Source organism: Propithecus coquereli, unplaced genomic scaffold (genome assembly GCF_000956105.1).
Source record: "Propithecus coquereli isolate 6110/MARCELLA unplaced genomic scaffold, Pcoq_1.0 Scaffold25, whole genome shotgun sequence".
NCBI lineage: Eukaryota > Metazoa > Chordata > Mammalia > Primates > Indriidae > Propithecus > Propithecus coquereli.
In genome coordinates this window covers 3948223-3962564 of record NW_012148063.1, presented here as the reverse complement: position 1 = coordinate 3962564, position 14342 = coordinate 3948223, and the positions used below count along the sequence as shown (strand labels likewise).

General features: G+C 39.0%; 2 protein-coding genes across 2 annotated transcripts in view; one reads left to right on the top strand and one right to left on the bottom strand.

The window, feature by feature from the left end:
• CLDN20 (claudin 20) overlaps positions 1-11015 on the bottom strand; it is a 12457-nt gene extending 1442 nt beyond the window's left edge. The window contains exons 1-2 of the mRNA XM_012646835.1: positions 10954-11015; positions 9946-10168 (exon numbers count right to left, since the gene is read on the bottom strand). The gene's annotated coding sequence lies outside the window, so the exon portion shown is untranslated. The remainder of the gene's footprint in view (positions 1-9945; positions 10169-10953) is intronic.
• TFB1M (transcription factor B1, mitochondrial) overlaps positions 1-14342 on the top strand; it is a 71188-nt gene that overhangs the window by 53652 nt on the left and 3194 nt on the right. The window lies entirely within an intron of this gene.

Genomic DNA, 14342 nt, shown 5'->3' with positions numbered 1-14342 from the left:
AAGAAGTGGTTTTAATAAATCTATATTAAGAACCCACCATGTGCCAGGCACATGACCCAGGTAAATCAATTAAGGGAGAAGGAAAGTAATAGAAAGAAGTAGAAGTCACTGGCATGATTATTCCCAATTTCTAATTTATATCCTTTTACAAAATCCTTACCTCCGTTAGTGCCTCAGGTACTTGGTATTCAAAACTGGAAAAATTAAGCCAGTGTCTTTTGCTTATGAGAATGTGAGATCCTTTCTAGTTGGAAACAGAATCATTCCCTGACCCAAGCAAACAAAGCAATCTACTGCAAAACCTGCTATTCTGAACAGTTCAGAAGTAGTCTCAGCAAATCTCAAAAATACATTCCAGAAGTAACCACGTCATTAGTTGTATGCAAAAGGATACCAAAAATAATTTTACCCTTTATTTTCTTAATTTTTTTTAAGAGAAGGGAAAACATTGCACCCACTTTGTGGCTTGGCTGTGTTTTTAAGAAGCAAAAAGACTTCCTATTCCATCTTCCTGTCTGTGTTCCACCATTTAGTCCAGCCGGCAGTACTTAACTGCCTTCTTTGAGAAAAACGTATGGGTTTCTGAAATAACTGCAGTACTGGCTTTTTTGTTTTTCTGAATTAATTTTGAATGCTATATTACAGTGGCTTTATCATATATATTTCACATATGTATAATATCATATATATGTCACAAAAGGCAGCATGGGGTCTTGAATCCAAAACACCTGGGTAAGTTGTTGGCTTTATACCTCTAAGTGCCTCAGTATCCTCTTCTGGAAATTGGTGAGGATTGGAGTACCTCTATCATAAGGTTGAAGAAGTTAATACATTTTAAGGGCTTAGAACAATAACTAATCCCCAGAAAGTACTCAATAATTTATAATTGACATTATTAGTAGTATTTTTATTTTATATCTTGGGACAATTGATGTTTAAAATTATTTGGATCTTTTTCTTTTTTCTCTTCTTTCCTTAGGGAGATTTATTTTCATAGAATTTTGGAACTGAAAGAAACCTCAGATACAATCTTGAGCATCATTATTTTTTCAGATTGGGACGTTCAAATAGGAAATGACCCCCTGCCACACAGTGTTTAGCAGCCAGTCTGCAGTGTCCACCCATCTCTCGTCTCTTCCTACCCCACGTCACCTTGCATCTTTTCCCCCTTTACCACAGCTCTTCCTGCTGAAATCCTCCCCCTGTGTGTTTCCCTTGGGAATTGGGGAAAGTGCTTCATATGGAGGCAAAAAGCACCATTAACTTCACCCACTTCTTTCCTACCATGAAAAAAAAAAGGACTCCATAGGGGGTTAATAGGGCAAGTGATTTAGCTTAAGATAACTCACTTAGAAGGTTAATGTCTGCTTTGGTTAAATGTTTGAATTAATATTAATCCATGCCTGTGTTAAAAATACAAACTTTCTATAGTTACAAACATTGATTCTCTAAGATGTTAGATTCTGGACTGTCTGGATTGTATTGTCTTATCTTTGTTCATAATCTTAAAATGTAAATCCTACAATTTTAGAGGAAAATTTCCCTAGGATTTTAAGTTCTTAAGAGCCAGACTTATCTGTAAACATCAGTGTGCTCAGAATTTGCCTGCTTTCGTACAGTTCATTTCTGTTTTCCAAACTTCTTTTCATGTCCAAGACCAAAATAGAACAAAAGTTAAAGTTTCTAGAAAAAAATTAAGCACGTGTTTATAGTTTTATAATAGCTGTTTTCAAGTTTGGGTTTTAGCATTTCAAACTCCAGTCAGTTTGCTAAATTACTGCCTCCGGACCAATTCAGCTTAGGGATTCTTCAAGAGTGGGACTGCTGTTAACATTCCCTAAGAACATCTGCTTGTGCACGCGTGCACACGTTTTCTCTCTCTGTCTCCCTTCCTTCCTTCCTTTCTACTTTGGTTGAATAACCTTTATATGTTGATCAATGTATGCTCAGCTTACCAATTATAACCCTTTTCTTTGCATTAACCAATACATTTTAAAACTTTCAGTGTAATTCAGACCTGCAGGCAGCTTGTCTATCATAATTAACAAGTACTGGCAGTGATAAATTGCATACAGCAAAAATCAGTGTAAACAACATGACATTGCACTTAGTTAACATAGTGCTTGCATAGTGTTGTATATTGGACTTCAAATGCTTTCATCTGCATAGAGAACTTACGTAGGAAGAATTTATTCTCCAAAATGAAAGTCACTATTCTGTTCCTTTTATACAGATATACTGCATTTTAGCTATATTGCTATGGGATTTTTTTTTTCTCCAGCCGTGGGCATAATATAGCTTGTGGTCTATTCTTCCAAATTTCTGTCTGGTGGAGAATAAAGGCATACTTTGTTTCAACGGCTGTGGTGGTGGTAGAGAAATACTGTGAAAGCAAGCAAAGCAGAGAGGTTGCATGTTAAAACTTAGTTATGTAGAGAAAAGTCTCATGGTCCCAAAACACATTTCACACAGAACAGAAAGTAAGAATGTTCAATTTATGAACTGTTTGCCAACAGAAAGTCTGTAGTAGATTTCATTAAAATGTAAAATCAGTTTTCCAGACAAGACTTATTTATATCAAAAATAATATTTAAAAACAAATTTACGACTTATAATTCAAAGTAAATAGTACTTAAAGATCTGTACTTAGGTTTCTGTAAGCGTTACAGAAACTTCATTTTCCATACCTTTTGTCAGTAGTCTTCACTGCCTTAACTCCCTTCTGTCAGCTGTCTTCAAATTAATCTCAGTTAAGTATGAGGAAGAAAAATCACATACATGAGGCTCATTTCAGAGATTCTGAATATTTTTATAAAGCTCCAGCAAGTTAACTTGAAATAGCAAATAAAAGGCAACATAGAAATCTCAGAGGTAAAAACTGCTGATGGTGCTAGAAGATAAATACCAGGTTCTCCATCTCATTTTTTGAGATGTGGGAGAATTAAGAAAGGAGAGGCGGGGAAGGGAGGGAGTTGTTGTTACAACAGGATTTGTCGAAACCTGAAAGCTAAAAATGCTTTTGTGTCACTGTGTACAGAGGAGGAATTATTTGGGTGCTCACAAAAAAGCTTTCTTTTCTTTTAATATTATGTTTTAGTCACAGTTATAATTTATTTTTGAATTTTTATCTATGTTGGAAGATATAGTTTATTATTTTATGTCCCCAGCTAAATGAAAGAATATGGTCTGAAATATTTTTAACTGGATTGTGCTTTGCAAGTGATAGTTGAGCCTGTCTTTTTATTCTGGTGCTTGTTGACTCGTCTGAAACTAAGATTCTCAAGATTGTTAACTTTCAAAATAACCATTCAGAAGAAAGTGTTTAAAAATATATTCTTTTCAATAAATGAAAAAAGAAAACCCAGCAACAACTTATGCTTTGAATCTGATCAGTAAACCTGCAAGTGTTTTTTTTGTAGTGCCTTGAATTTTCTTCTGTTATTGCTTCCACTGAGAAAGATTTCTGGAGTATAACTCTATAAATTAGAGACGTCAGAGGATGTTGCGAAGAAATTACACCAAAATAATGTGATAAGAAGTATAAGATAAATAATGTGATGAGATTGTAGAGCATGAATAATGATATAGACATATTTTACCACCATCCTTTTTGGGTTCTCGCTTTTTTTCTTCCTCAGTAATTTTAATTCCACAAGCTATAAGTTCATAGCCATTATACAGAAAAGATAATTTTGTAGCTGGATTTTTAAATTTTACAACTTTTAATAACCAAGTTAGACATTAGTCATTTCTTTAAAGAAATGAATAAAACACATTTCAATTATCTCTGTTTGTCTGGAGTTGTTTTTGTTTGTTTTCATCTTTTCTGAGTTTGGCATTTAGCAAGTGACTGTTTTCCTCTGTTATAAATCTAACAACTGTGGATTTTCTTTTCAGCCATAGTATTATAATTTTGATATTATGATACTTTTATTTTGTATAAACAATTCTATGTATAAATACTGGGTAAAGTAGAGTTGACTGGCAGGTGCTAATAGCAACAGCATTGTTAGCCCTGCTGCAGCAGAAGAAACCCTGCCCCCTTTTGCGTCCTGACCTCTTTTTCCCTTTGCTATGGTGATAGTGCAGACACACCTGTATGAGGCTGATGATGACAGGTAGTGGACCCTGGCCACCAGCATAATGAAGCTCGCTGAAGGGTTAAGCATGCTTTAATGTACATTTCTATTTTCAAGAACATTTTTGATTATTCTTTCTTGATGAAAAGTTATTCTATAAAATATTAAGTGCCTGCTTTAGAAGGGACAACTTCTGAAATGGAAGCAACTTTCATTAACTACAGACCTTTAATCAAGGAAGAATTTCTTATATAAAAAAGGAGCTGGAAAAGAAGACGAGTAAATGGAAATGTAGTTCATCTACATTATTATCTACTGCTGATGTGGACACTGAAGAGAAATCTTTTCAGTCCGGAGACTTCTAGATAAACCTTCAGACCCCTTAGCTTAAACCTCTTGCCTGTGGCACTGTCCCCTGCACTCCCAAGTTGTGTTTCCATCTGTCAACTCCACATCACTTACGGACAGTTCATACCTGTTGTAGCACAAAACTGAGCTCCCGGCCATCTCCAGACAGTTCTCCCCACGGTCCCCCATGTCTGTTAACGGCACACCCTGCCTTCCATTTGGCGGGCCCCAGATCTTAACTGTCATCCTTGATTCCATACCCAACACCCAGTCAGCCAGAAAATCATTTAGTTTCTAAGAACTCTGCCGCCTCTGAGCCCCTTTTTGCCCCCACAGTGGCTCGGACCCCTGAAGTCAAGTGTAAGCTTCATGAGGGCAGGGCCGTCTGTCTGTCTTGTTCATCAGTGACTTTCCTGTGTTGGGAGCAGTGCTTGGCACATAGTAGGGGTACAGTAAATATTTCTTGAATGAGTTAATTCATAAACTGATTTTAAGTGTATAAGTAATGTTGATTAAACTAACTGACACTTGAATGACTAGAAATATAATTTGTGTTTTCTAAACAGGACTAGAATTTTAAATAATTTTCCAACTCTTTAGTTTTGTCATCTTGGCTAATGATAATATCTACCATTTATGAGCTGCTACGGATACGCTAAGTACTGTTTAAGGTGCTGTAATATTTAATTCTCAAGGCAAACCTGAATTCTCATTTTGCAGACAAGAAAACTAAGCTACAGAAAAGTAACTATTGACTAAGGTCATAAAATGAGTAAGTTGCAGGAATGGGACTGAGGCCCAGAACGTTGTGATTTTTGAAGCCCTTCCATACTACATAGCACTGCCCTACCTCCACTTAGAAGAGCATTTCAAAGTCTCATTGTAATGAGTCATCTCTTTCTGTGGTGGTTTTCATAAGCTGTGGAAACAAATTAACCCTGACCTCTCTGTAGCTTTACACATAAACATTTACTTCTCACTCATGCAAAGTCCATTTTGGGTCGAGCGACTATTGCAGAGTCCAGTGACTCAGCAGTCCATCTAGTTTCTTTTTAAAATATTTTCATTTATCCATCTTCAGGAAAAAATTACATGTGATTCCCTTAGTGTGTTTAGTTGCTTAGTGATGCTAATCTGGATATTCAGACAGGCTAGTCTTTTCTTTCTGAATCAGTAATTTAACTGCGTATTTTAGAAATAATAATGCCATACTTTTGTTTAGAACTTAAACACTTTATAAAGCATTTGCTTTCATCTTCTTGTCACCTGTTCCCAGTAACAGTCTGTGAGAGAGAGATGTTATTACCTCTACCCTAATAGAAGAGGCCTGGGGATCGTTGGGGTTGAAGGAAACACGTTGGTGGCTGACATTTCCCTTAAAGACTTTGAAAGCCAACACTAGAGGCCGTGTGAGCCATGAGACAGTTTGTCCATGGTGAGATTGGTTTACAGAGTACTGTGGCTGTGGTGTCGAGGATTTAAAGAGATCAAGACTGAAGACAGACTCTGTGGGAGGCTGTTGTAACAGGAGAGAGAAAATGGAACTAAGTAAATGGCAGTGGGAATATCGCACAGGAAACGGATTGAAGATAAAGGGTGTTCATAAATTCTGGAAATATAATTGAATATACATAATGCAGTCAAGGGCATCTTCAATCTATTAAAAAAAAAACGAAATGTTATTGTCTGTGTTTCCAGTGTACCTTGACATTCTGCATTTTGAAAAGAAATTTAGAGAAGGGGCTTTGGGCTTATATCTGTTCAGAATATGGGATCGAGGCCCAGAAGATCGTGATTTTTGAAGCCCTTATAACTACATAGCACTGCTCCACCTATGCTTAGAAAAGAATGTTTCTAAGTCTCATTGTAATGAGTCCTCTCCTTCTGTGGTAGTCTTTGTAAACTGTGGAAACAAATTAACCCTTTCAGGGGGCAAATCCCAGAAAATCTAACTAACAGTAGATTAAACCATAAGGACACTTAGTGTTTGGAAGGCAGCAGTTCAGGCTGGTTCTGCGGTTTAAAACTCTTCTCAAGGATCCTGGCTCTTTCTGCCTTTCTGTTCTTCAAACTGAGTTTTTGGCTTTCCTTGGCTGTGTGAAAGTTGATTATACAAATTGGGTCATTCTTGTCATACCCAACTAAGTCAGAGTCGAGGATGCCAGGGGATAAAAAAGCACTCAGAGCACATAGCACGTGCTCCAAGAATTAAAATTTCCATCAGCCCAGCTGCTGAAACATCCTGCTGTGTAACCCTAAGACCAGTTTTACCAAGTAACTGCTGCAAGTCACTCACCGATCAGAGCTTGCCAGCTCCCAGAAGCTTTTCTGGTGCCAGTGAGCTTCCTTTCAGAACAATACATAACATTTCTCTTAAATAAAACTCCCAACCTTCTCTTTGTTCTTCAGACATACCGAAGACCACCCGGTCTGTGTATATGCCCCAAATTACAGTTCTTGCTTCCCAAATAAAACATTAAATTTAGACATTCATCTTTATATTTTGTTTTGACTTCAACAGCTGCAAGATGGCTGTCCCAGCTCCAATTTCATAGCCACATCCTTGGTGAAAGTAAGAGGGATGAGGGTGTGGCTAAACCTTTCCTCAAGAAACGTTTCCAAAAATCTCCTCCTCACCCCCAATTTTGCTTTAATATCTCATTTTCCAGACCTGGCTCATATGACCATTCTTAGCTGCAAGAGGGGCTGAGGAAGTTTGTGTCTGGTGTTTCAGCCTCCATGGCGAGCTGCACCCAGCAGGGACTCCGGGCTGGCTTTGGGCTTGTCACAAGGCTCTGTGAATTTAATCACCAGAGTTTGAGTTGACTGTGTGATACTGCCCCAAGCAATGATACTGATTCTACAGGGAAGCAACTGAGCTTGTTCCCTAGACCTGTGATTCTCACCCCTGTGCACATGTGGGCTTTCCAAAAGCCCTGAGGCCCAGGCCCCAGCCCAGTGGCTCTTATTACGTTGCCTGGGATGGTGTCCAGTCATTGTATTTTTAAAATGCTGCCAGCTTAGTTCTAATGAAAAGTTGGAGTTCTGAATTTTGAAAACAATAATGTTTTTTTCTTGTTTGCTTTTTGTTCAGCCTTGAAAATAATGATAATTCTGAGTAAGATAAAATAGTTGCCTGTTCCAGTCCCACAAATTTAAAGTGATTTTACCTAATCTTAAAATAATGTTTTTCTTCTGGCCCAGTTCTAAGGAATTAACAGTATCAGTTATGAGCACAATCAGTCCATTATTTTCCTCCCTCTTTTTGGTAATTTTGGCTTTAAAATAATGCTTTAGGCTAGCCTAAAGACTTTAACTTTTAAAATTAGTAGTTGGTTGATTAGTTGATTATAGTGAGGACTCTTAAAAATGAAGATGAATATTCCTTGGTTTATTTGTGTTCTCGAATGTCTCATGAGGCCATCCTAGTTCATTTGACTTTATAGCAAAGCAGGTATGTGTGTCTGCTTATAGGTTGCATTTCCATTTGTTCTATTATTCGATACCTTATTTTTCAAACATTTTTGTTATATCTGTGTGTTAATGAGAAAGAAGCATAAGAATTTGTTTTCTGTGCTTTCGTCACATTATTTTAGAATATTAAGACTGTCTTTGGATTTTGTGGTGACATTTGCAAGATCAACCTGGTTTTTTCAGTCTCACAAATAGCATAAGTTTATATTTGTTGTGGTCTTACTGTAGCATTCTCTTTGTATGTTAATTTGAAGAGAAGGACAATCTTCTCCACTGTCCTCCTATGTTGGCGGTGTCTGAGATCACAGCCACTGGGCCTGGTCCAGCCTGCTGCTGCCGCTTGCCTTCCCTCTCTGCCTTCCTTCCCTGTGACTTTCTCCTACCCAGCTGGCCCTGCCATCTCAGCCCCAGCCCATGTTATACGTCTTCCTGGGTGGGTTCATGTGGACTTTGTAATTTTGTGCCAAATTAGATAATTGCAATCATTTTGAATCATTTCTCTTACTGATTTTTATAACTGCTGATACATAAGGAGGACAGTGAGCCCTACCTCCAGACCTCCGTGGGTTAAACTAGTGAATGCAGCATGTAAAAGATGAGATCCAATAGTTACAGAATTCACCTTTTAAAAGACAGAATATCTTTCGGGCCAGAAACAGAACAGGACAGCATCAGCAGATTTAAAGAAATAGTGTAGCAAAAGAAGAGGTTGGTCAGAGTGCTGATAGCAGAACAGCTCAGAGAATCCAGTACTCCGTACCCATGCAGGTGAGCCACCCGGCCTTGGGCTTGTTGCCAGTGGCCATTATGACTATCAATCTGTGTATCCTTGCTCACAACCTTAATTATAAAAGAGCTTGCAGTTATAGGTAGTTTTTATAGGAAAGGAATGTACTGACTAGACAGCATGTTCTGTCTAGTCCGTTTGACAGTTATGGCTCATTTTGAATTAAAATATTAGCATCCATGTTCATGTATGTGTCTTTTAATAGTAATATTAATAGCAACAGCAGCATTTATTGAGTGCCTTGTGAGTTTGTTTGGATTGTTACCACCTCTAAGGAACTGGATTAATTCCAAGGTGCTGGAGTTTCTCTGGATCTGCAACACTGGGGGCCAGACATGTGCTGCCCCACCATGGCCCTAGCAGAGCAGCCCCGAGGCCACCTCAAGCCACTCCTGCCACACCCAGGAACCATGGCAGGAGCACAGGCCTAGACAGTTAGCACAGGGCACCTTCAGATGCTGCTGTTGCACAAACACAAGGTCATCGTTTGTGGAAAATGTCATGGTTTTAGAAAGGTATTTTCTCCATGATCATCCAGGGACTCCAGATTAACAGAAAACCTTAATCCAATGTTTGTTAGTTCCTGTTCCTCTTGCACTTTCTTGAGGAAAGAAGTTGTTTCATCTCTTGGGACCAAGAGACACTAACTCATCTTGTTATTACTAGTAGGTATAATTTACATACATGCATATATACATTTACATGTATAATTTACACAGTAAAAAACTCTCTCCATCACTTCCCCTCACCCTGGGCTTTTCTTAGTCCTGTTTCTAATCGCAACCTAAGCTCACTGTCATTCTTTCAGCCTCAATTCTTCCTACTGCTTATGCTCTGAGAAGAAACACAATGTGACTGTTTAAATCTATTCTTTTTTTTTTTTTTAATGATTCCAAGGAGAAAGAAAAAAAAAGGTTTATGGGAGAAAAAAAGGGGTGGGGTACAACTTCTGCAGAAATTAATATTGTTACATTAACACAAATTATAAACTTCAAAGAAAGATATGTATGTACTGATAGGATAGTCAATCTTTGTTGAACACATTGGTTTCAAATGCCTAGAATGCTTTCAAAATTTTAAGGTTTACAATTGAAATTCTGCTCTTAAATTGGGTTAGGATAGGGATCACAGGCAGAATAAACCAATTCTAGAAAAGTTGATCTTCATTCACATTTGTCAATATTTTGTTTTTCTACAAAATCCATAATTATATAATAGGCATCGATGACTTGCCACCCTCACCAAGGTTCTCCTTACCTGGGGAAGTCATAACCTCGAGGCCTATGATGTTCAGAGGGGACTGTCGTTAGCTTGGTGTCGGCACTTGCAGAGTAAGTAGACACTAGAGGGTGGGGGAACCAAGCACCCCCAGGGCAGTCATCTTTCGTCTCTGTTGTTTCACCTGACACTGAAAAGGACTCTCCCAAGCCCCTGTCCTCCTGTGTTCCATCACGTGGTGCTCTGCGGGGAGGTAGCTAAGCTCCCAGCAAAAAAACTGGGTCCCTTTGGTAGAGTTGCAAGGGATAAGAAAATAATAGAGAAAAAATGGAAAATAAAAGAATACACAGAGACAAATATATAGTTTTATAAGTTTCTAAAGATTATAGGCAAAGTGGGATCTCAGGGGGCCTAGACCTTCTCTGTGGGTCTCAAAAAGCCCCAAATGAGGTCTTACATGGTAACTTATAGGTAATAGTGATTAATTGCCAGGGGTAACAGATTTACATAACAACAGGTAGTTCCTCTCAGGTTAACAGATTTTCAAAGGGCTTCTACAGATCCCTTAACTAATTCTATCTACGTGAACAAATGGTTACTAAATCTTTCAAAGGTTAACTTCTAAGTTCTAAGGTAAGTTTATCACTTAACAGAGGGGTCAAACAAAGATATGTTGGCTCCATATTTATTAGGTTATTGTGAATGGAGACAGGTAGTCTAGAGTGTTCAAACAAGAGCTTTGCTTTTAGCCATTCAGGCAGCTGTCTGTTCCGGGGGGCACTCCATTGTCAGCTCTCATCCTGTAGTTTTTAACAGATTTGCTTTGCTTTACAAAGCAAATCCAAACCTTTAGGTCTGAGAAATGTGGTGCCTTGTGGGATACAGCTGCTACTGTCTTTCAGAGACGCCCTTCCGAGTGCAACAGCATTTGAAATGCAAACCAACACGTTCACATATTCCTTCAGGGCAAAGCTCTGAAAAACTCCTGAGACAAATCCTGTCTGCAAACACGTTTATATTAATTCATGGAGCAACAGTACTCCAAACCAGCCTCATGCTTCCTGTTCCTGACTACCCAAATCTGCCCTAATAATAACACTTTGAACTTTGAATCCTTCTTATGTTCTTGAAGGCTTAAAGATTATTCCCCATCGTATTTCTTTTTTCTCACCAGCCCTTCTCTTGTCTCCCAGTTACAGCTGCATCTTGGCTGATTAAATAGTAACTTTCTCATCCTTTTTCTTCTCCACTGCCTTGTCCTTTAATGGTCTTGAACACCATGAGAGTGCTGAATGAAGACCCTTTCTTAGACAGTGGCCACTGTTGTTTCTGTATCTTTTCACATGGTAGTGATTTAGCTCTTTGGTGTTTATGATCGTCAGGAACTGAGTTGTACATTCTTCATTGTCCCCCATACATCATGTTGATTAGAGTTCTGAATTGTAGTAAGTAATATCTAAGATTTAATATCTTCTTACCCTAGGTCCCTTGTGAGTTTCAAGTGCTGCTCTGAGTTGATAATCAGTGATGTCCTAGACACCTTGGCCTGGAAACTAGGACATCTGCCCCAGGCCTGTGGTGGCTAAGGCTGCTAACATTGAGAAACAGTCTCAGTCTGGTATAGCATTGACATGTAGAGCTAGAGAGGCAAATATTTAAATTCATTATAAATCCCTTCATTTGAAACTTTAGTAGGTCATTTTGGTGTACTGATAGACTATTTGGAAAGGGGCTGGCAACATTGAACTAGAATATTTTAAGTACTTCTAATGCTTTTATATTTCTTTTTTATAATCAACCCATTAATAGACTTAAAACTCAAAGAAGAAAAAATAGTGGTTGTAATTTTAAAAAAGCATTCAATTATAAGTAAAAAGCATTTTTGTATGTGTTACCATAGTTACCAAGCAGTTTTCCTGTGGTTCTAGAGAAAGTGGGCTCCATCATTCCAAGTAATTCTGAAAAGTGCTTTTGGGGGAAGGGAGAAAGGAGAAAGTGGTATAGGAGGGATCCCACCCACCCCAGAAGCAGGAAACATTACTGAAAGAGCGTTTTGGAGACTGAGTTTTATAGAGTCCTCCACTAAATAGTAACTATTTGTGAGTGGGAATTTTCTTTCACCTATTACCTATAATGTGAACCAACTTTAACTGGGTATCAGAATTGTGTTCAAACTTTAGAAGTCTACTGCTACAGTTTACATAGGGTACTGCTATATTTGTTCAGCGTTTGAAATCTTTATCTAAATAAAGCAAACATTAGATGTTTCTATTTGCAAACACGAACTGTATCTCAAAGCAATTAAATCAGACAAATAAAGATGAGGCCGAAATTTAAAATCTGGCCAGCCATGGTGGCTCACACCTGTAATTCCAGCACTTTGGGAGGCCAAGGTGGGAGGATCACTTGAGGTCAAGAGTTTGAGACCAGCCTGGGCAACATAGCAAGACCCTGTCTCTACAAAAAAAAGTAATTTAAAAATTAGCTGGGCATGGTGGCACATGCCTGCAGTTCCAGCTACCCAGGAGGCCAAGAGAGAAAGCTCGCTTGAGCCTAGGAGTTCCAGTTTGCAGTAAGCTATGATCGTACCATTGTACTCCAGCCTGGGTGACAGAGCGAGGCCCTGTCTTTAAATAAATAAATAGATAAGTGACAAAAATCTAAGGAAGCTGGAAGTGGCAATTTTTGAACTGGAAGGAGAGTACATCTATCTCTATGCCTTTGGTCTTAATAGTATTTATTAAAACTTAATGTAAAATTTTTATAGTATTTCATGGGCTTAGGGCTGGTAGGGGTTAAATTTTATCTCCTATTTTGCTAAAAGATTATTTTCTCTGGAGAGTGGGCGGCTGTTGGATCCCACCTAGTGACTGCAGAAGAAATCTTATTAGAGTTGACTCCATGTAAGTGGGAGAACTGGAGTGGAAGGGATGGAGAGGAGTTCTGGAGGGTGGCAGAATGAGAGCCAGTGAGTGCAGAGGGTGAGAAGGGTATGGAGAGTCACAGAGTGACAAGGTGGGTGAGGTCTGGACAGTGGCTGAGAACCTCCCCAACAGCCGGAGCCACTCTTCTGTCCCAAATCAGGAAGAAGCAAGGTGGGATGGACATTTCATTTTGGAGGAAGGAGTCTTTGACATCTGAAGTCATCATAGTGTGTCTTAGACAGCTTCTTCCACTCTCCCCGACTCATAGACCAGTTCTTCTTTTTCCTCCCCCAGAACTACCCTATCGTGAAGGCTTTTCTTCTCTCCCTCTAGCCATGCTCCTGTCCCATCTAAACCCTGAGTCTACCTCCACAGCCCCTTGTCTTGTCTAGTCCCTCTCTTCTCTGTGACCACAAACCCCTCCATGACCAATGGCCCCTGCTCCGTGGTGTGAGTTGTTAAGATCTAAGGAAAGTCCGATAGTACTTAGAGTCCTACAGGAAGTAGTTGTTACTGAACTTGAAGAAACTGGTAAAGCCACACATAGAATACAATTCGAAAAACTTACTAAAATGTATTAAGAGCATTTAACATTATAGTTAGATAATCACTATTCATAACTACTGTTCTGCCTTAGAACTTGGCTAAAATAGTCTGGGGTCTGATGGACATTTAGGGGGGCATTTTTGCTGTGGAAAGGCCTCTGCACTGGCATTTCTCACCCTGCTGCCGAGAAAATTGTCAGCATGTGCCAGCCCACACCAGCCCTATGATCAAAGTCTTCTATTTCCAGTTACATCCAGTAGGCGTGGCTGTAGCTAATCTGAAACCTATGGGGACAGGCTCAGTGATTATTCAAGGAGGAGGGGAGTGGGGGTTGGCCTGGTGGGTCAGCTGGCCAGCAGGGCAGGGCAGATACTGCAGGAGACACCCCGCTGGCTCCTCCTAATGCCTGTTCAGGCTGCCTGACTGAGCGCATCTTCAGTCCTTTTCACTTTGTTCTCTTGTCCACCAAGTCCCACATTATATATGGTTATTTTTTCACTACCCTAAAAATCAAACAAAACACTTTGCTCTCCTTACATATTACAGGCCATTTTTAAGGAATTGTGTAGCCACAAGGATCTTTAGAAACAAGTCCTCCCAAGAGCAAATGATAACCTCTATGGGGTTTTAAAGTAGAATTCCTTTTGAAATGCAGTACTACAGCCCACGAAATTGCTACTTTCTTAGTCTAAGTAGAGTCTATGTGATGTCTGAGTAGCAAGTTTAACAATTTCTCGAGACTGATGCCTTTGTCAATTATGAAGAGACTTCCCATTTCCTAGACCATGGTCTCTGTCAGCATTTTTGTGTGGCCAATTACTGTTTGGACTCCATTTCTCCCTTTGTCTTTACTTTCAGTATTTTTCCTTTGTTATTTTGAGTGTATCCTTGTGAATCACCATGAGTCCATTTTCGGAATAAGGCATGGTATAAATCTCGTATCAGATATGCCTGAAAAGTTTTATC